Genomic DNA, 22,286 nt, shown 5'->3' with positions numbered 1-22,286 from the left:
AATTTTTTACTAAAGAATATTGATAGTTAACAGATATTTGGGACAAAGTTTCATGATGGAGAAATTGTTAATAAAAAAGTTTTTCTAAGAACAACTTCTGGTCAATTTTCGAAATTTAAATTTTTTGTCAAAATAAATACGTTCTGATGATATAGTAAGCATCTTGAAATGATTCTTAGCCATAATTATCACAGGGATAATTTATCTAAAAGTAGCCATATTCGAATTATATCGATTTTAATGCAAAAAATATTATTTATACATTTAAATAGGCCATTTTCATTAATTATTCGCGATTCTCCATCAAGAAAAGTAAATTAGGAATAAGGTCTTCACTCTCGAAAACGTATTATTATTTTTTTCTTGTAGGCCAAACGGTTCACTACAACTTCTTCATTAAACATTTTTCTCTAACATCAATAGTTTAGGAGTACGAATTTTTCAAATAAGTTGCATGCAAAAATTTGTAGGTCATTTTCAAAAGTTATACTAGTTATACTTCTAGTCAAAATGATCGATTTTTCTATGGAAAACACTTATTGTATCACACCAAAAACATGTGCAAAATTTACTGCAAATCGAAGATGGTCGAGTTCCGTGACTGACCGATTTGACATGAAATTCGTCATAGATTCTTCTAGATTTGCTAGTTAAAAAGTCCTAAGTTCTGCTTGATCTTGTCAGGTGATTTTTCCGTCGATCTGAATAGAAGCCAATTAATAACATCTTCAAAAATTCAACCAGAAACTTCTCCAGGGATTTATTAGGATTTCCTGCAAAACTGTCGATACCTTCAGCAATTACTCTACCTACGATTTTTTGAAGAATTTAGCCAGTAACTCTTGAAGGTACATCTCAAAATAGTCTTCGAAGATTATTCCATGCATTCTTCCAAGAGTTTTTCCAAGCATTTGTCCAGAGGAATGTCAAAGGCATTTTTCAGAGGTCATTGGATTTTTTTTTTCAAATAAATTCGTGAGGTATTTCTGAAGAAAATCTCAAAGAAACCTCTGATGAAACTTGTGTAAGTTGAAGTAGTGAGTGTTCAAGGAATTCCTGGAAGAATTTTCGGATAAATTTCTCCAACCATCCTTTGAATAATCACTGAAAAAAATTCTGGGCGAATTGATACAGGAATCTTTGGAAGAATTTCTAAGTTAGAGTCCGTGAAGTATTCCAGATGAAATCTTTAGGGACATCACTAGGATAATTCCTGAAGATTTTCATCAGGGAATCAGAAATCTCGTAGATTTAGCTGAATAGCCGCGTAATAGTCTCGAAAGGTTTCTATGGAGCTTGTAGAATTGTCAATTAATCTTCACTGCAAGCAAAGTAAGGGAAAAAAGAGACTTTAGAGACCATTTTCGTTAGAATAGATTAGAAAAAAGACTTTAAATACCTTTTATTAAAAATAGAGACTTTCTTGAGACTTGAGACTGCTACCAACCCTGCTGGAGGAAATACTCTCAGGCATTCCTAAAAATATTCTCTAGAGGAACACGTAGGATACTCTTTCGGAAAAAAATCAAAGTATTCCCTGAGGAAACTATTGGCTGTAGTAGCATTAGAGTGTTCAAGGAATTTCTGAAACAAATTTTGGAGAAATATCTCGCCTTTGAATAATATTTGCTGAAATTTTTGGGATAATCGGAACAGGAATCTTTTGAAGAATTTATGAATGGATCCCTGTAGGAGTCCCTGAAAGTATTCCAGACTTAAGCTTTTGCTCGAGGAATCTGTAAAAAAACCTTGAAGATTGTGGTGAATAGCCGCGCAACAGTCTATGAAGGTTTTTTTTTAGAGCTTGTAGAATTGTCCATTAATATTCACTACAAGCAGAGCAAGGGAAATAGACTTTAGATGTCATTTTGATTAAAATAGAGACTTAAGAAACCTTTCATTAAAAATAGAGATTTGCATTATAATAGAGACCAATTCTCTAAAAAGAGACCGCTACCAGCCCTGCTCGCAAGCCTTCCTGACGAATTTCTCTCAAAATTCTATGAAGGAATTCGTGAAGGAATTATGGAATAAATTTCCTGAGGAATGACTGGAAGATTTTCAAGGAAATTTTCAAAGGAATGTTAGGAGAGAATTCCCACAGACCTGGAGGAACACTTAGATGGATTCCAAGAACATTTGTGCAGAAATACATGGATAATATCCCAGAGGATTTTCTCCAGGAAATCTACAAGGAATGTTCGAAGCAGTGATTCCCGAAGATGACCTTGGACTACTTCCCGAAGAATTTATTGTAAACCTAGTTGATGTATTGCTACAGTCTGATGTACCGCTTCCAGAGATTAAATTCTGAGAATATTGAGAGTATCTCTCGCTTGTCTCTCTCTGTAACAATCATGATTCACAAGACATCATGAGAGTCTGTTGATCGTCTGCTACAGCTCTGATTATATCGGGGGGATATCAGTGAATGATAAAACCCATCTAAACAAGCTTCAAACTTGGGTAGCACTATTGCTATCGGATATTCTGTGATTGTTTATCATGTTAGTAAAGTAAACACCTATCCCCAATGGTAAACGAGTGAGAAAAATGGGTTTTATCATCGCCGTCTCTTTGGAACTCTCCTTCGCAGCTGTTATTTATCATGCGTAACAAGCATCCTTGCGAAATATTTCCGATCATGGAACTATAAAGATAGGATGTTTTGCTTCGCTTGCTTTGATCGTGCTTCGAAATCAAATAAGAACGAATTTTGCAATGCCCGATCGCTTCTGAAAAAATTGGCTTAAGTTTCTATCGAATTCAAATTCTACAATAATTTAAATAAATCTAGTGGGTAAAATCTTGGACATTCTGATCTATTACGCTCGATTTCGATTCGAATCGGCATTCCAAACCTAACGACAGCATGGGTGCAAGCCGTGGACAACCGCGACGACGTGAGAAGTTTATTAAAATAAAAATCTGCTCTCATTTTTTTTTTCGGCTGCCATCGAAGAAGACGGCCGACCGGGGCACAAAAATAATATACCAAAACAGTCCCTGTTTGTAAACAGTTTGGTGTGAGTTTTGTGCGAATGTGTTTACGATTATTATTATTTTTCGCTTGCTTCTCATCTGAATCGAGAAAGTCTGAAAAAAATGTTCACACACCTCTGTGATCGCTGCCAAAAGTTTCCACTGTTGCCGAAAGTTGATGCTGCTGCATGTTCGTTAGTCATCGCTCATTTGGTTGGGATAGCGTGACTGCTTTGGGTGGGATTACTCCTCTACGTTATTTTTTCGCGATCGTTGTGAATACAATACAACGAATAAGAAGCAAATTTATTAACATCAACGCACGTACGAGATAAAGCAAACTGGTCGATTCACCTATCTGTTGAACTGCAGAATTCTTTGTCTTAGGGTTATTTGACTTATCGTTTAAAATACTACTCAAGTAACTATCTGAACGTCAGTACGTTATATCGTGGTTTTATAAGGTCATGTAATTCGAAGCATTCTGGAAATTATATCCTAATTAAACCCTTATAAAATTTAATATATAAAGCTGAATTACAACAGCTAAGCTGCAACTCGGTACAATTAATAAAAAAAATGCTATTTATCTTTTCAAAAATATGCAATAAAACCTTGATAAAACCGTAAATCCGCTTTATGAAGACTGCTGCACATTTTTTAAAGAACATTCACAAAAAGGTTTTTATTTACTTTATTTCAGCAGAAATTCTAGGCCTTATAACAGGCATATCATATTCGAAACAATTTTTGGGACCAACATGAATCAAAAGCTATGATAAAACTACTGACTACAAATATCTTTGTATTTGCAGTCAAATTTCAAAAGTTCTTGTCAATGATTTTCTCTCAGTTGTAGGCATTCCCGGTTCAAAATAACATATACATCGAATTGATTCTACTATATCCAACGTTTCGACCCTTGGTTGGGGCTTTATTCAGAGAAGTAAAAGCGACTAAGCTACGAGAAAGAGTATCATTGAATTTAAGCTAAATCTGGATGTCTTCTTTTAGAAATCCTCAATGTTTCTGCAAGATTCTACATAAGTTCTGTGAGTCTGAGAGCGATTTCAACCAGAATTTAGAAATTCTTGAGGTTTATGCTACAAATTATTGGAACCAATATGAACCGAAGCTGCAATAAACCTACTGGCTACAAGATTCCAAGTATTTCAGATGTTAAGAAGACATTATATTGGCAGCATGAAAACTGCGAAAAACATACAATTAGTTACCTGCGATTAAAGTAACAGATTCGTGTCCCAATTTGGATACCACAACCTTTCACGGTTGCACCGTATATAAGAACAATTATAATCAAAGATAACCTTTACCGTTGCGGCCGGCGGCTTTGGGTTCGATGATTGGCGTGTATATTTTTACGCACGAGATGCCCAAATCCACAAATCAAGGTTAATGCGATATTAATTGAGGTTTTGTTTCGCGGTGTTCGGTGTTGTGATTATTTTCGCCAGTAGAGTTGCGGTTGAGGGTAAAGGTCACACCGGCTTTTGGCGAGATTTGGGTGTGAATTCATAAGGATCAACGACCTGGATGATTTGTTTTTCATTGAAGGAAGGCTTATGTCTGTTTTCCCAACACTTTTGCTGTTGAACAGATTTCATGTTTTGGACTAAGCTTAGCGTTTCAGTCAGGGTTTTAAAATGGCAGTTAGTAAAAAAGCTTATTCAAAAACTTGGATCCAAACTTTCTTGTTTACCGAATTTATGACGGAATTTTATTTATTCAAGTTTCTTTTAGTATTTTGAAACCACAGTTTTGAAAATTTAAAACGGCTTCAAACAAAGAGCTTTTGGTTTATGTTGAAATATTTTAAGTTGATTTTAAAAACATTACGAGAAATCGTCCATTTTTGCAAGTATGAAGAAAAAATATCCAAACTTTTTTGCAATATACTACAGATGACATGCAGGCTTCGTCTTTTGGCGGAGAGGCCTGTGTCATCTCTGAAGTAACTCAGGTAAGTCAGATGTGCACATTTTGTATAATGCTCAAAAAGCTGTTATGAACACTAGCTTTAATAGGAAGCCTTTCAGACTTTGAGTTCTGGTAATTAACCTGGAGTGTACGATTTGACCGATGTCTTTGGATTATTCTAACAATGTATGTAGAAAAATGGAAGTTTTTTATTTAATTTTGCAATCAAGCCTTCATACCAAAAACTGCAAATTGAAATGCTTTTTTATGTCTAGAATAGCAAGACCAGTAGAATAGCCTTTAGACTTGATGGTACGATTCAAATTTGTTACAAGTAAAAGTTGATAAATGGTCGAATGTCCATGCCGGAATCCGACCTGTTCATTGGCAAAACTTGAATTTTCGTTGATGTGACTTGAACGACTTTTTAAAAAGTTCATTGATGGAGAAAAGTAAGCTGATTGGAAGATAGCTGGAAGCTTATGCAGATTTTTTTCTGGTTTTAAAATTGGTACAATCTTAGCATTTTTCCAGGAAAATATGCCAAATGAAAACTTTTGTTAAATATATCAACCAAAAATGATAGACTACTCTCTGGAAGTTTATTGATAAGGATGTAAGAAATTTCATAATCTCCAGAGGTTTTCATATTTTTGAATTTTATAATAAGAGTTCTCACTACTTGCAATTTAGTTCCGCAAGATTTGTCGAAAACGTTCATCCGTTATCGCCCAAGGTATCTATTGGAATCCAGCGCCGTTTTTGTTATTCATAGTTGTATTCCCATAAATTAAACCTTATTTCACCTAAAAAAATCCGAAAAAAATCTTGAGAGTGTGTCGTCTATATCTACTTGTTTTATAAGATTATTTTTAAGATTTTTCAAAATATTTCCATGCTATTGGACCCAGTAAAATGTAAACAAGTTTAAAAAAAACTGCAGGTGAGGGTTCATTCTAGAGATGGGCAAAACGGCTCATTTTAGTGAACCGGATCTTTTGAACGGTTCAGTGGCTCAGCGGCTCGCAATGAAAGAGCTAACTGAACCGAGCGAACGGGAAAAGAGCGGTTCATTCCCTGTTGCGCGACATGCGTCGTATCTTTCGCTCTATCATTCTTCGTATTTTCTTCTCCAGAAACTCACGATATACTCGGCTGATTTGTTCTATCCGAACCAAAAGGAAGAATCAGAATGTGCTTTGCCATTCAAGTGGGAACTTTTTCTCTATATCTTACATCTGTCTGCGTGCAAGTGGGCAGGGCAAATTTGTCTGTCTGTACTGAGAGCGCAGAGAGCAGGGATCACCAGAAAACTTTGCTTGTATGTGTCGCGTGGCGCTCAAAGCAAAGCACATGTCAAGCATTATATGAAGTCGAGGAACGAACGAAGGAGAATAGGGGAAAAATCAGTTCGTTCTCTTTCCGGATCCCTTTTTTCTGATCCGAGCTGATCAAATGAACCGACTCTCGTAAAAAAAAGAGTCACGGATCACTCGTTCTTTTCAGTGATCCGGATCATGGCAAAACTTTGCGTGACGTCATTTATGGACGTACCCTGATAAATAAATTGAAACATAAAGAATTGAAATCTCAGATGCGAAAGATGAAAGCCAACACTAAATCATTCAATGGCTTCAATTCAATTTTCTGCTCTACCACGTATGTAAGATACAGATATAAATACATAACCACACATGTACAATTATGCACACTTACACCCTTGACACCAAAAATAAAGTAAAATCTCACGTCAAATATTTTGATTACAAAAAAACCTACAGATGTTTCAGAAAAGTCTTCAAAAAGATGTTATAAAACTTGCCAGCTAATAATGAAAACATAACTATCAATTTTTTTTTCTGAGTCAAGTTATTAGTAGACGATGTGGTTCGGATCTGACAGCAATCCAAATATATATTTGACAATATCAGAATTTCGTTAGTGTTAATCAAAAGTTTGTCCTTCACAGACGTGTTGACTTTACAGACGTGAATATTTGAAGTTAACATCATTCGTCTATGTGGGGCCCAGATAGATGTAGCGATAAACGCGCAGCTATTCAGCAAGACCAAGCTGAGGACCGCGGGTTCGAATCCCATCGGTCGAGGATCTTTTCAGGTTGGAAATTTTCTCGACTTCCCAGGGCATAGAGTATCTTCGTACCTGCCACACGATATACACATGCAAAAATGGTCATTTGACAAAGAAAGCTCTCAGTTAATAAGCTGAGAAGCAGGCTCTGTCCCAGTGGGGACGTAACGCCAGAAAGAAGAAGAAGATCATTTGTCTATAACGTTGAAGTATGGTCTTATCCATCGATAGAACCGAATCCATTCGGTCCAAGATTTTTGACACTAGAGCGGAGCCAGAACACCTGGAGAGCATGTGGAAGTGTGCTGGCTCAAGTGTCACAATTCTTGGGCCAAGTGAGTTCAGTTCATGGGTGGATAAGCCAATTTGTCGGTTTTCCCATTCTTCACTCCCTTCCAAACCATATTCTTCATTCGAAGGCTAGAAAACATGTGTTTTCTATTTCTAGCTTCCACGATAATTTATCTGAAAATGTAAGGAGCTTTGCATCAAAAATAAGCTATTGATGCACGACTTCATAGTACAGTATGGCTCAGAAAAATATGCTAAAATCATGATATCATGTTTTATTCTAGTTTCCATATGGAAAATGAAAACGAAAAGAAAAAGTTATTCATTATTTGTATTGTTTGACCTGTTTAGACTGTGGTGTTCGCTTTGGACATGATTTTTATCTGTTATTTTCACCTTAATAGAGAAGAATTGGAAGCACACTTTCAATTTTTATCATACAGTCATCGAGTTCAATATTTTTGTGTTGAAAGCTTTTAAAACACCAACGATGGCGTGAGATTCTTCACAGGGCTTGTTCGCCCATATGAAATGATAGAATGGACTCATACCTGGAGCGCTGGAGACATAAATATATTTTAGAATAAACGGCTCATTTTGGAGAGATGTGGTGGAACCTTCTTATAAGTGTGATAGGTGGCTCTGTTTTGCTTAAAACCTATGAGCCAGTTTTGATCTAAGCTGCATCTAATCGAAGGAACAAACTTCTTCCTCAAAAAAATCCTATACATCTTTGTATTTATTTTTCATTGAATTAAAACAAAAAATAAAGGCACATCAAACGCATAAGACGCAAATGCTCCTAAAACTATGACCCTGGCAACATATTTTATTGTGACCATGAAACACACGTTTTCTAAGACCTCCTCTCCATCCTTTGATACCAAACAACCTAATATTTTCAACAATTAAGTGTGATTTTTGAAGGTGGAAAGTTTATCACCAGAGTATACGACGATCAAACGCTTTTTCTATCTTTAATCGAATAAACCTTCAAGTAAATAAACCTTGAGTACATTCTTTAGGTTAGTTACAAAAATATGAAAACAAAAATCGTCCTAGATAGCGAAGATATATAAGAATATAGGGGGAGATCCCCCAGTGCCGGACAGCACCCAATACTGGACAAAGTCGAAACATTGGGAAATCATGGTCCAATCAAGATGGTGAATTAGTAGAAAAGAAAGCCATTATGTAGACTAATGTTTACGTAGAACAACACATCCTTGAAATATGCATGCCTTTTTAAAAAAAATAGAAAAGTTTGATAATCTTTAAAAAAATGACGTTTCCTCTTAATAGCCTATTTAGTAATTATTTTGATTATGAAAAAATACTTTGGATCACGCAAGTATGATCAAACATAATCCTAATTTGATAGTATGAATGTATTTTGTACCATAATTGAACTAAATATGGACAAATTACAATCTTCGTTAAGCACCTCCTGTCCCTCAGTTTCGGACAGCTTGAGTTGTTATATGATAACTTTGTAATTATTGCGTCAGAGTCTAAAAATACTTTCATTTTTTCATGGGTTCCGTCGATCATGGTATTAAACATGCAATAAAATTAAGAAGAATGAACATTCAGAACAACATCGTATAATGTGCTACTTTTCAGGAAGAGATTTTTGATAGGCATCTCGCAAACTAAGAAAAACTCAAATTATTCTTGTAAATGTTGCAAATGCATTGAATTGGTAATTATAAACTATCACATTCAATGATGTTTTAATTTACAGAATTCTAAGCTTTTCCAGATCGTGTCCGGTATTGCGTACCACCTTTCAAGATCGATCAATTTTGTACTAAAATACATCATCAAAATGCAATGTCAAAATTCATATTTATATTTTCAAATTTGTTTTATTACACTATAAAAAATGATAATATTTATCATAAATGGGTAACACGAGCCCATAAAATCAATATTTTTCGATCTCCCCCTACTACAGTAATCAGAAATTACATTTACTCACGAAAACAATGAAAATGACGCTGATGGATGCTAAATTCACATTCAAATAATTTTCGCAATTTTTATGGGCCATACTGTAAGTATCTATTGTTTTGGTTTCTTTCTTATTGGTTGTTTCCTTGATGTTTCGTCCATAAAATCGATTCTCAGCTTATAAGTTTTTTTTTTGGCGAAAATGTCTCCTTTAGTTGATCATCTTTTGCGAAGACACCATATTTATTTCTCATCACTGGACGTCAATATAGGCGAATAAAATATTTGCCGCCTAGCGCCATCATGAGAGTGACACTTCCGAACTTAAAAGGTTTTAGGCGAATATAGAAGCGAATAAAATGTGTGCCGACTAGTGCCATTTAGGTTATATCTGAAGTAATAAGTTTCCAGACAAATAGATTTTAGATCTTCAACTTTGTCAAGGACAACAACTTTGTATGCAATAACTGAATTGAGATAAAGCAAATAATATGTTTGCCTACTAGCGCCAGTAGTTTTCCAAACTACTATGTTTCTGGGCGGAAAGATCCCACCCAAATAACATAAGTAGCTGAATAACAGCCTTTTTATCTGAAATACTGTGTGTATAGCTCATTACAGACTGAATAAACTATTATTAGGCTAACAATGTTACCTGGGCATTTAGTTGAATACTTTTGTCGAAGACACCAATTTTGTATCTCATGACTCGACTGAGATATAAAAAAAATGTTTGACCACTATCGCCATCTTGTGAGTGTTTTCCGAAATAATAAGGTTTTAGATGAAAAGGTCTCATTTAGTTATTCAACTTTTCCGAAGACACCAGTTTTGTATCTAATCACTTGACTGAGATATGAGCTAATAAAATCTTTGCCTACTAGCGCCATCTTGTGTGTTTTACGACCTAAAAAGGTTTTATGCGAATAGTCAATGCTAAGTGTCCAGCTTTGTCCAAGACACAAATTTTGTGTCTCATAATTGGACAAATATATAAGCAAATAAAGTTTTTGCACACTAGCGCCATCTTGGGAGAGTTTTCCGAATTTATAAAGTTTCATGCGAATAGGAATCATTTAGTTGTCCAACTTTGTCGAAGACTCCAATTTTGTATCTCAAAACTGGACTGAAATACAAGCAAATAAAATCTCTGCCCACTAGCGCTATCTTGTGAATGTTTTCCGAACTAATAAGTTTGCGGGCGACTAGACCTCATGCAGTTGAACATAGTTGTCGAAGACACCAACGTTGTATCTCATCACTGAACGAAGATATAAACTATTGAAAAAATCGACCACTAGCGCCATCTTGTGAGTGTTTTCCTAACAGATAAGGTTTTGAGCGGATAGATCTCATATAGTTGATCAACTTTGCCAAAGACACCAATTTTGTTTCTTTTCGCAGAACTGAGATACAAACGAAGCAAATATTTGTATGCCAGAAAGTTGTTTCATATTTTGCTTTTAAATGCGACATTTGTTGGAGTCTGTGCGCCATCTGATGAGTTAATTGTGAATTAAAATAATTACCAAGTGGAAGTCAGCAGTGCTTTGATCAACTTTTCGGAAGACAGTTTTCTCCAAAACCTCTATATTTTAAAGAAATGTCACTACAAGTACTGTCGAATTTATAGGACGCTGGGCGGATATGGGTTAATTGAGAATGCTTTCTAAAATCCTGACTAGCTTAATTTTGAATTGGACTAGTGAATCCTAAATTAAAATTGCGCACGCTTTCAAACTGCTTTCAATGCCGAAATTTGCTTCTGAGGTTTTTCAAAATTATAGATAATTTCCAAAGGGGCTTAGAACCAGTATCCAATTAAGAAATTATGTTTTAAATTTTTTTCGTTTCTTAAAAACGGATTAATGGTTATTGTATTTTCAGTTTCTCATATGAAATCATCACAGCCATAACAGGCGATTGATTCAAAGCACAAATAGACACATCTATTTTTAATGCATTTTTGAAACACTTACAAACTTATCGGATCGCTGATAATGAGTTTTCGCTGCTAATTGTAATCACTGTTTTCTCAATACTTCAAGATTTGTACTGAGATCATCGGGAGCAAATATGAATCTGACGAACCAAATGTAAACAAATACCCGGCGGTATACACACTTCAGTAATTGATTAGCACAGGGTAGAGGCTCAAATAATCATCTTTCGAAACATCGTCAGTCGCATTCGAGCATTAAAAAACAACAACAACGGAACACAACTGCAATTAAAGACCTGCTAAGTTGATGTTTGCACCAGCAATAAAAAATGTTGACTTTTGGCTGGCTTTTGTTGAACGCTTTTTTCCCCGCACCACAATGTTTTGCCTTGCAAACGAACAGTTTAACAGCAGCCCCGGTTTGGGACTCGCCGAAAATAAATGTTTACACTTTCTCAAACCATTGTAATTTATGCGTTTCGGGGAGGAAACCAGTTAACTGTGAGCTGTTTTATCAATGATTGCGTATCTTCCCCACTGCACTTATGCGGGTATTTTGTGTGTATTTTTTAAGCTTTCGTCTTTGTGCTAGGTTTCGCCTTTTTCGTGTTTTGGATAATGGATCGTTTCAGAGTTGGCCCGATTTGCTAAAATTTATACTGTTTTAGCAGACGCATCGTGTGCAATAACTCAATGCTCCATTATGCACCGTTTCAAGATTTTTTTTGTGCTTTTGAAAAATACGAAGAGAAATGTACCGTTAATCACATGCTGCAGGAACTGAACTTGAAAAAAATTGGCTGAAAATACGAAATTTGTATAAAACTCTGCAAGAATCAGGAAGATGTTCAAAAGGACTAATGAATACCAAGGTAATATTCTGATAGAAGTTTGCAACATTTTTTTTTTTTGTAAAGAGAGACCCTTAACTCAAATTTATACATATTTTTACTTTCACCTTTACACCAAAACTGTCGTTTTTCGTCATGGAAGTGCTGATGTTTTACGTACCTGTAAAAAGAGAGAAGAAAAATCTTGTTAGTAAAACAAGCTATTGTTTGCCAAAAATAAAGTCAACAAAATTAAACATGAAAATTGATACCAAAGGCTCACTGAAAAACAGCCAAACCAAATAAAATAAACATTTATTTCCAAGAGCACCCTACCCCAAACCTTGACACCCCTTGACACTAATTTATCTATCATCCGCTTTCGCGGCGCATAGCAAATAAATATTCATGGTAGCGGCGACGAATGTGATCCATTTCCATTTGATTCTGCCGTTTATCCGTCATTTTCACGGCGCCAGTTGGAAATGCCTTCCTACAGCTTTTTTTTCTGGTCGCTCAGTCATATGGTTCTGTGTCATGTTGCCAAGCTGGGGGCAATGGGGGACCACTTTTCCGGTCCCCCCTATTTGGGGAGGTGATAAATTTTTGTCCATGAAACGACCAGCGAACAGCTGAGGTCAGTTTTCACGGGATTTTCACCAGCAGCCGGATTGGTGGCGTGATGATTTGATGAAAAACACTCCAGCGGTATTCCACCGAAGCAAATTTCAGGGTGGTTGGATCTTGTGTTGGTCAAAGATGCATTCATTGATATTTAGCGTAATAATACATAATAAAAATATTGATTTTATTTTGTTTTCGATATTCGATACTTTGTTATCCATATTCGAGATTTTCTTTCGATACATTGTAGATTCTAAGCAACGGCAATTGTAAAGTTTCATTCAAACCGTTTGATTCCGAGAAAATTGAGAATATCTCTCGCTTATCGCTCTCTGTAACAATCATGATCCGCAACACATCATGAGAGTCTGTTTATCATCATCTGCTACAGCTCTGATTTGATCGGAGGGATAACAGTGCATGATAAAAAACCTATTTGAACAAGCTCCAAACCTTGAAAACCTACCCCCTATGATAAATTAGCGAAAGAATTGAGTTTTATCATCACTTTTTCTGCGGAGTCTCATTCATTGCTGTTGTTTATCAAGTTTGTTGCATTTTGCAAGACATTGCCGATCATGGACCGACAGAGACCGTGGATGGTTTTCTTCGCTTGCTTTGATCGTGCTTCAGAATTAAATGAGAACGAATTTTGCAATGCCTGTTCAAACCTGATATTTAGTATTTTAACGGCGTTACAGTAGTAATCGATTTTCCTTAGTCAAAAGCTTAGCAAGTCGAATGTTTTCGATTACTAAACTCGACAAACATCACATTTGCGGTATTATTGCGACTTAAAAATATAATTACGTTGGACACCCAAGAGTAAACTACACATTCAGCAATATCAGAAGCCACGTTCACCTAGCAACATCCAACCGATACCCATTGGAAGAGCGAATGTGTTAGCAAGTTTACATCATGCGCCGACCGAAATCCACATCAACCTTTGGACGATAACCAAACTGCAGAATCAACAGATTAATTAATTAAATAGCACCCGTTCAATGAGGAACCAGTCAGTCTTAGTTTCGAGTAGATAGAGTTCAGATTCAGATTCAGTGTTATAATCAGTGATAATTGATGTAAATTCGATTAATGTTTCAATAAATTATTTCTATAACAACTTCGGTTCCCCGACTGCTATTATATATTACAGTATTTAATACAGGGCTGGTAAGGGCCAATTTCTTAAAAATAAGAACATAAGAAACCTTATTCTTGATCAAAGAGACCTAAAAGAGACCAAACAGGAACCAAAACTAACCTTGAAAACTAAAGTAATCCAACAAATAAAAATAATTTTATAAGAATTTTTCGGGGAACCCGTCTAGACATTTTTATAAAGGATACTAACGTGCTGCTTCGTATTGCCGGACGCTTCAAATGCCGGACAGTGGCCTTTTTTGGACCGAATTCCGATTTTTTTATCGTCTAGGAACCATATTTTTTTCTTCATACATAAAAGATATCGAAATAATAGTTTTTGGGTGAATTAAGGCCGCTGTGCGGGATTCGAAACGTACGAGAAATTCACCTCAGAGTATTAATCTACGTTTAACAGAAAAGAATATGTCTTATGTTTATAGAAAATAAAAAATAAACGAAAATGGAATAAAATTTATAAAAATGGAATTAAAATGAAATGAAAAATGGAATTAAAATGGGATGTAAATGTGATGAAAATGGAATGAAAATGTAATTAAATGGAATTAAAATGGAATAAAAACAAATGAAAATGGAATGGAAAAAGGAATAAAAATTAGATAAAAATAGGATGAAAAAGAAATTAAAATGGAATAAAAATGAAATGAAAAATGGAATGAATATGAAACTAAACTGGAATGAGGATGGAATGGAAATATAATGAACATGGGGAGAAAATACAGAATAAAAATGAAAATGTAATAAAAGTAATATAATAAAATAATAAAAATAAAAAATTGAATGAAAATGGAATGAAAAATGAAATAAAAATGGAATGAAAATGGAGAAAAAGTGGACTGAGAATGGAATGAAAAATGAAATAAAAATGGAATAAAAATAAAATGATATGTAAAGAAAATGGAATAAAAATGAAATGAAAATGGAATGAAAAAGGAATAAAAATGGAATGAAAATAGAATAAAAATGGAATAAAAATGAACTGAAAACGGAATGAAAACTAAATAAACATGAAATGAAAATGGAATAAAAATGGAATGAAAATGGAACGAAAATGAAATGAAAATTGAATGCAAATAAATAAAAATGGAATCAAAATGAAATGAAAATGGGATCAAAAATTGAACGAAAATGAAATGAAAATTGAATGCAAATAAATAAAAATGGAATCAAAATGAAATGAAAAGTGGAATGAAAATGGAATGAAAATAGAATGAAAAGTGGAATCAAAATGGAATGAAAATTGAATAAAAATGGAATGACATAGGAATAAAAAAATTGAATAAAAATGGACTAAAAATGGAATGAAAATGAAACGAAATGGAAATAAAAATGAATTAAGGTGATTAAAGAACGAAGCCACACCTCAAATTTTCAAGAGCACGAGACTTGAGAACCAAACAGCGCTCCGCGTTGAAAATTTATTCCATTGGTCACCACCCGCAAGCAAGCAAATTGATTGATTTTTAACGCGAACTGTTAACAGATTCTTCAGTCCTAGTCTCTTGAAAATTCTAGGTTTGTTTTCGTTTTAGATTGCCCTTAAAAAATGAAGAGTATAAGGAATAAAAATGGAATTGAAATGGAATGAAAATGGAATGGAAATTCAATAGAAATGGAATAAAAATGAAAAAAAATCGAATGGAAATTGGATGAAAATGGAATGAACATGGAATAAAAATGGAATGAAAAATGGAACGAATGGATATAGAATGGAAATGGAATTAAAATAGAATGAAAAATGGAATTGAAATGGAATGAAAATGGAATGAAAATGTAATGAAAACGAATGAATATGGAATGAAAAGTGAAATAAAAATGGAATAAAAATTAAATGAAAATGGAATAAAAATTAAATGAAAAAGGAATGAAAATAGAATACAAATGCATTGAACAAGGAATGAAAATGGAATGAAATAAAATGTAATGAATTGGGATGAAATGGAATGAAATGAAATGGAATGCAATTCGTATTACTAAGCGCATTTTTAAGGATTTTTCTAGAATTTTTATTAGAAACTATGATTTTTTTGAGAAATATATCCAGGATTTTTTCAGGAATGTCTTCAGGTAAATGTTAAGGATTCTGGTTTAGAAATTATTGGAGATATTCTTGAAAAAAACCAAAGGTATTTCTATAACAAATAGTATTGCTAACTCTGGTCAAATTTCTGGAAGTCTTTGCGGATTTCCAAACAAATTGTTGAGGAAATTTTTGGAAAATTAATTAACCCAATTCCTGGATAACATCCTGTAAGTTTTTTTTTAGAGGAATTCCTTGAAAAACATTAGATGGAATCTCTGGAGAAATTTGTGTAGAAGTGTTTGGAATAATTGCTGTTTTACTTTTGGTGTGAAAGCAAAGTAAAGTTTTGAGAAATCCATAGGGGTTTTATTTGAGAAATTACTCAAGAATTGTTAAGAAGAACTGAAGGAGTATTTTGTGGATGAAATATTTGAGAAATATCTAGCAAAATTTGTGGAGGAACTAAATGAGGAGTCCCTGGTCATATTTGTTGAAAAAATGAAAGGAATTTTAATAGATTTCCTGAAATAAACCCTAGATGAATTTTGAAGCGATTTGTGAGTAGAAATTCATAATTCATGTGAGAACAACTGGTAAAAACGGCGCAGGAATTCGTTGGGAAATTCATGTAGGGTTTACTAGAAAAATCTCTAAACAAATTTCTTCCAAACTGTGGAAAAAACATTTGATTTTTTTTTTTTGAAGAATCTGTTAGAATAAGCACTGAAGAAATCGATGAAAAAATTGGTGGAAAATCATTGGAGGAAATCCTGAAAATTTATTGATAAAATTTTGTGGGTAATATAAGCTAAAATTACTGGAATTACTTGCGTTGGATTTCCTGGAGGGAATTTCGAAGAAATACCTCTTATGATCCCTTGAAATATGGACGAATTCCTAAAATAATTAGACGATATATCTAGAGGAATCTTTGTAGAGTTGCTTAGAGGAAGCCCTGGAGGTATTCTAGAAGCAATCTCTGGATAAATCAATAGAGGCATTCCTGAAACTTCCCTAAATGTATCTCAAAAGAAATTACTGGAGAATAGATCCTCTTCTAGGGCCTCTAGAATTTCGCACCAGGTAAGGACCAGGTAAGGAAACATATGACAAAATTGACTTTAGAAACCTTTTTGGTTGAAAAAGAGTCTTTAGAGACATTCCATTGAAAGTATTCCATCAAAATAGTTACCAAGTCCTGAATGAGAAACCCGCTACCAGCCCTGATCAATATATTCACCATGTTTCAGCCATATAGAAACGATGTAAAGACCAAATAGAATACTATGAAAGTGAGGCCACATTATTTTAAATTTTATTGAATTTCTAATAATTTGTTTGGATATAAGATACTCATATTTGCCAGCCCGTCTATGTCATTTGAGATTTTCTATATTTTTCGTAGCTTCAAAATAATCAAAATAATCAAATCAAAATAATATTATTTTAGCTACCAGACAAAACCATAACACGCACAACGAAAAAGTTTTTAATAATTTTTAATGAATTAGGTGGACATCTAAAGATTTCATAGTCGTTCACTTGAATTTGCTTATAACTTCAAAATGACAAGAATTGTAAAATTGTAAAGTTCAGCAGAAAATGTGTATTATTACTTCCTTTACTCTCATGAAGATCACATTTACGTTAAACTGAAAACAAAAGGGTAAATCTTTCGGCTCCAACCTAATACATTATACAAAATTAATTTACTAAGATAAAAAAAAAGAGTTAGATCAAAAGCGTGATCGACAAAGTTGTTCCTAATACCATTTTCTAGAAGTCTGCAATCATAAATTTTCTCAAATAAAACGTTTGGTTCGAAATTACTTAGGTTTAAGGACCACCCTATTTAACCTTTTCTAATAAGATGCAGAACTGAATTACGATTAACTTCTCTGAAGACACCATACGTCACATAGAGAAAACACTTTTTTCCTGCTAAATTCTCGATCCGGACCATCATGATCTGCTTTTCCTTAATTTACACGGAAAACAAAATAAAATGCATCAAAAATTTAAAATTCTAAATTTTATAAACGCTCAAATTTTAATTTTCATTATAAACTAGTGGTCCCGGCAAACTTCGTCTTGCCATCAAGTAGGCTGTTGAAAACCGCTACGAATCGTCTCATACAAACTGACAGTTCCGTTCACTTTCGTTTTTCCGACTTTCCCGGCGAATATCCTGGAACTTTTATACACACAAACACGTCGGAACCCCTGACGAACAAAATGGAGAAAGTATCATCAAAATCCGTTGACCCGTTCGTAAGCCATTTCGTGACATACAAATACCATTCCATTTTTATTTATATAGAAGATCAGTAACTAGAAGAAACTTCAAAGAGTAGAAAAGGATAGAGATGCTAAAAATAAAAATTTGAAAAAAAACTAGAACCAAAATTCATAAGTTTAAAGAGAGTTGAACTTATCTCAAATGACGAAGTGCATTAAATAAAATGGAAATAACAGTCGAGTGGCGTCAGCTTTTGAGACATCCACCCTACGAACATGTCACCAAACAGACGCCGGAGGACATGAGACGCCGAAGGCAAATTTCGATGATCCAAATCCTCACCGGACTTAATGCGTCGATCAATCTTCCTGTCCTGTCAGAGTCGAAAATTAATGGATGGAATGGTGCGGCAAATTCCGTGTCGCGTACTCAAATGACAGTAAGTCAAATCGATGGAAATGAGCGTACATTTTGCCGGGTGTCTGATGATGATTCAGTGAACTAACAACAGCTTAAAAACCTTGTTTTCGAAAGCATCCCTAGACGCGTAGCGAGCAGACAACAACCTGTCAAACAGTGGTGCCATTTATCTGGGAGTTTGATTCTTAGTATGATGTTGATAAAAATTCTCAATTGCCGAACCACCAGCTGGAAATTTGACAGAATGTTTGATAGAGAAAGTAACAGAATTGCAAACACAACCCATCTTGGGAATCGTTGGGGCTCCAAAAAATATGTCAAGTTCACATATATTTCAATCTTTTTGTATTTCTGTTATATATGGAATCACTGCTGACGAGGAATGCAAAGTGTCCGCCCATTAATCCACCCAACAGATGGAAGTGTAATGTATTTGTGAGTGGCTGTGTGCTCTCATCAGAAAGACAAGCGCCAGCAAATGTTGTTTACTTAAAACTTAAATGATGCCTGTTGTTCACTCCGGCACCATGTTTCGCATTAATTTTCTCCGAACGAACAACGTTCGCGATATCGATTCGTCCCATCCGAAGGTCATTCGTTGTCGCGCGTAGCTTCCGAGAATTTCGCCGGCTTGCTTCCGATTCGACTGAGGACTAGCGTCGAAGACATGAAACATGCAACCATCAACGTCCGGTCCGGAGCTATCTGTAGGTATAATGCTATTCATCAAATAGGGATTACGAACGGGTTCCGAGTCCCGGTCCAAGGCCATAGAAGTCTCCAATGTCGATAAAACGTCAAGGTATTAAATATTGAAACCAAATATCATCATCACGATACGAATGCGAACAAAACCCGGCGATCAATACTGTCCGTCATGGTGAAAGTCATTACGCTCGAACGAGGACATGAAAGATTCACAGGAATCGATTGGCAATGACAATTTCATTGTCAGTGATGGGCGCACGTGGCGAAAGGTGATAGGAACATTCTTATTACTATGAAATACCGAAAGGTCATGGAGGTTGAGTATTGTGTGAGCGATTCGATGTACGAATCTATAACAAAAGGTCGATTTTTAAGGAAGAAAATTTATCATAAAGCACACCATATTCGACCTTTTGTTTTTCTACTTTTGTCAATTCGACCTTAGACTACAAAATAAATGGCAAATTCAGTTCATGAATTTTCAGTTCATGTGACTGCTAATATGAAACTTTCTAGGAGTTACGACTGTGATGATTATGTTCTAGCTTATGGCTTTCAGTTTGTTATGTTCAAAAACGGATTTTACGTTTGCATTTATGAAACATTAGGAAGTAGTTAAATGCCACTGACTGTACGTGAATTAATCTAGATTTTTTACTGTACTGTAGGTTGCTTTCGGGTTCCAAGTAAACATTGGTGACGATGTTAAAAACCATTATTATGCAGTTTTTTTCACCTACAGAGCAATGCAACTCATTAATAAGAAAAGTAGTACTTTGATCGTCTCCTGTGAGTCATCGGAGTCAAAATTCCCCAACCGCTGGGTCAACGGCTTTATACGGATCCGGGAAGACTTTTCTTGGAAGTTTTCTTAATGTTTATTGAACATTACTTGCTTACACTGCGGAACACGTTTTTGTCTCAAGCATCACGTCTAGTTTTTGAGATATTGGCTGTTGAAGATGCAAAATTTGACTATATAAGTTAGCTTGCACGCAAGTTTCCTAGCTTGTACTTGCATAATTTGCATCAGAATCCAAACCTTATGTGTATAACAATACTTACCAGCAAAGTTCTTAATACGTTCGATGCTCAAAAGTTATTTTTTGGTGATTTAGAAAAGTATAGTGTTTTGCCATATAAGTGAAACGAAACGATTTGTATGGAGACTGCAAGCTAGTTGAAAAAATTGATTTAATCTAAATTTTATAGTGCAATTTCAACCTCATTGAACACTAAGCTGAGAAGCCATTTCCAATACAAGTTTTTAAATTTATATCCTACGAATATTTCGATTGCACTGAAACGCCGGCATCTCACTGTCTACAAGAGAAATGTTCCTACATCAACGAAACAGGCATCAGCTGTCATTTGTCTTGTCTTTTAAACCGGCGTCGCTATCTGGCACACATTCGAGGCGCAGGCAGGATACTATTTCATCTCAAGCAAGTGCACACTTCGCAAGGTGGCCTTTGCATGTGCCGCCACAAAAAAGAGGTCAAATTCACATCGGAACAAAAAATAGTTCATTGTCTTTCCTTTCTAAATTCAAACCAACTGACTGACTGACTGAAGCTCTAACGAATGCCATTGATCTGGCGGAGGCCAGCACTAGTGGGCTTCGGGGTAAGCTACATATCTTGTATGCTGAACAACTTATAGATGAATACGGAGAGACGCACTCACGTAGCAACATGGGCGTAGCCAAGAGGGGACCGACGAAAAAATATAAAAACCAACTGAGCCGCTACGAACTATAGCACACGGTGTCTTTGTGGTGCAACTTTATTACAAAAAAAATAGGTAACTCTGAAATTTCATACTAAAAACAATTAGATTTTTCTCTTTCATTTGCGACCAAAATCAAAATAATCGGTCGGGGGGTCCAGAAATTTTTTTTTTAATTTTGTGTAAAGTGTTTATGGATATGTGTTGTTGTACCGACGCACATTGCGTGGAATGTATGGAGGTACGGGACAAACTGCAAGATCAAACCATTTGAATACCTTGGCATGGAAATTAAAGTTGTTCTTGGTCAAAAGAGCTGTAATAAGCATAAATGGCATATGATATATGCATAATCGCAAAACTGTCTCAAGCATCATTTTAATTATTTTCCACGAAAACCCTTGAAAATAGTATTTAAATTGATCATAATGATGTAAGAAGTTATTAGGAAATATTTCTCGCATAACTTATGATCTCGTCCTAAGGTGAAGACTGAAGATGCATCGAAGTCAAACCTCGAATTTTCAAGAGCACAAATCTAGAGAACCAGACAACCTTTTACGTCGAACATTTTATTGATTGGTCGCCACCAGCGAGTGACCAGTGAGTTACCGGTTGTCTGCTTCTCTAGACTTGTTCTTTTGAAAATTCGAGGTTTGGCCTCTATGTATCTTCACCCTTAAAACCATTGGTTACTGAGTATGTAGCTCGTTGTTATTAAGCAGATAAACGGACCAAAATAAAAACTGTCACCGCTGGGAGACAGAGGAGGATCTTCTCTTCATCGCAGCATTGTGAAATAAGGTGTAAATCCATTCGTTTGCTCAGTAATAACAAGCTACACATTTGGTCACCTATGGCTTTTAGGACGAGATCATACATTATGCGAATCTTCTCTTTTTACTCGTTGATACAAAAGTGAAATACCGGAATCTTTTCAAATGTATTACATACTTGCACATAAATTACAAATCTTGATAATTTAATTTTTTTATTGGAAATAATTGCTTTATTTGTTATTCTAATTGGTGAATACTTATAGATGGATAACAGTTTTGTAAAATGACCGGTCGCATTTGAAAAAAAAGCGCTGAAATCTTTTCTAATATCCATTTTCCAGTAATCTTAGTATACTTAAATATTAACTTACAGATATACATACGTACATTCATTTAAATATACATTCAAACATATGTACATTAGGGCGATTCAAATTTGAAAACTGTTTGAAAATCCAATCTCCCATATGCTCCTTAGCATCGTTACCATAAAATAGTGTTCTGTGAAATTTTCACCTTTCTAGGTGGTAATTTAAAGGTGGCCCAAAGACAATGTAAGTCTATATGCAAA

At 34.9% G+C, this 22,286-nt stretch overlaps 1 protein-coding gene across 2 annotated transcripts in view; it reads right to left on the bottom strand.

The window, feature by feature from the left end:
* LOC5569496 (protein bunched, class 2/F/G isoform) overlaps positions 1 to 22,286 on the bottom strand; it is a 505,547-nt gene that overhangs the window by 129,643 nt on the left and 353,618 nt on the right. The window lies entirely within an intron of this gene.

This window comes from Aedes aegypti, chromosome 2 (genome assembly GCF_002204515.2).
Source record: "Aedes aegypti strain LVP_AGWG chromosome 2, AaegL5.0 Primary Assembly, whole genome shotgun sequence".
NCBI classification, from domain to species: Eukaryota; Metazoa; Arthropoda; class Insecta; order Diptera; family Culicidae; genus Aedes; species Aedes aegypti.
Note: the sequence above shows the minus strand (reverse complement) of the source record. Positions and strands in the feature narration are given on the sequence as shown.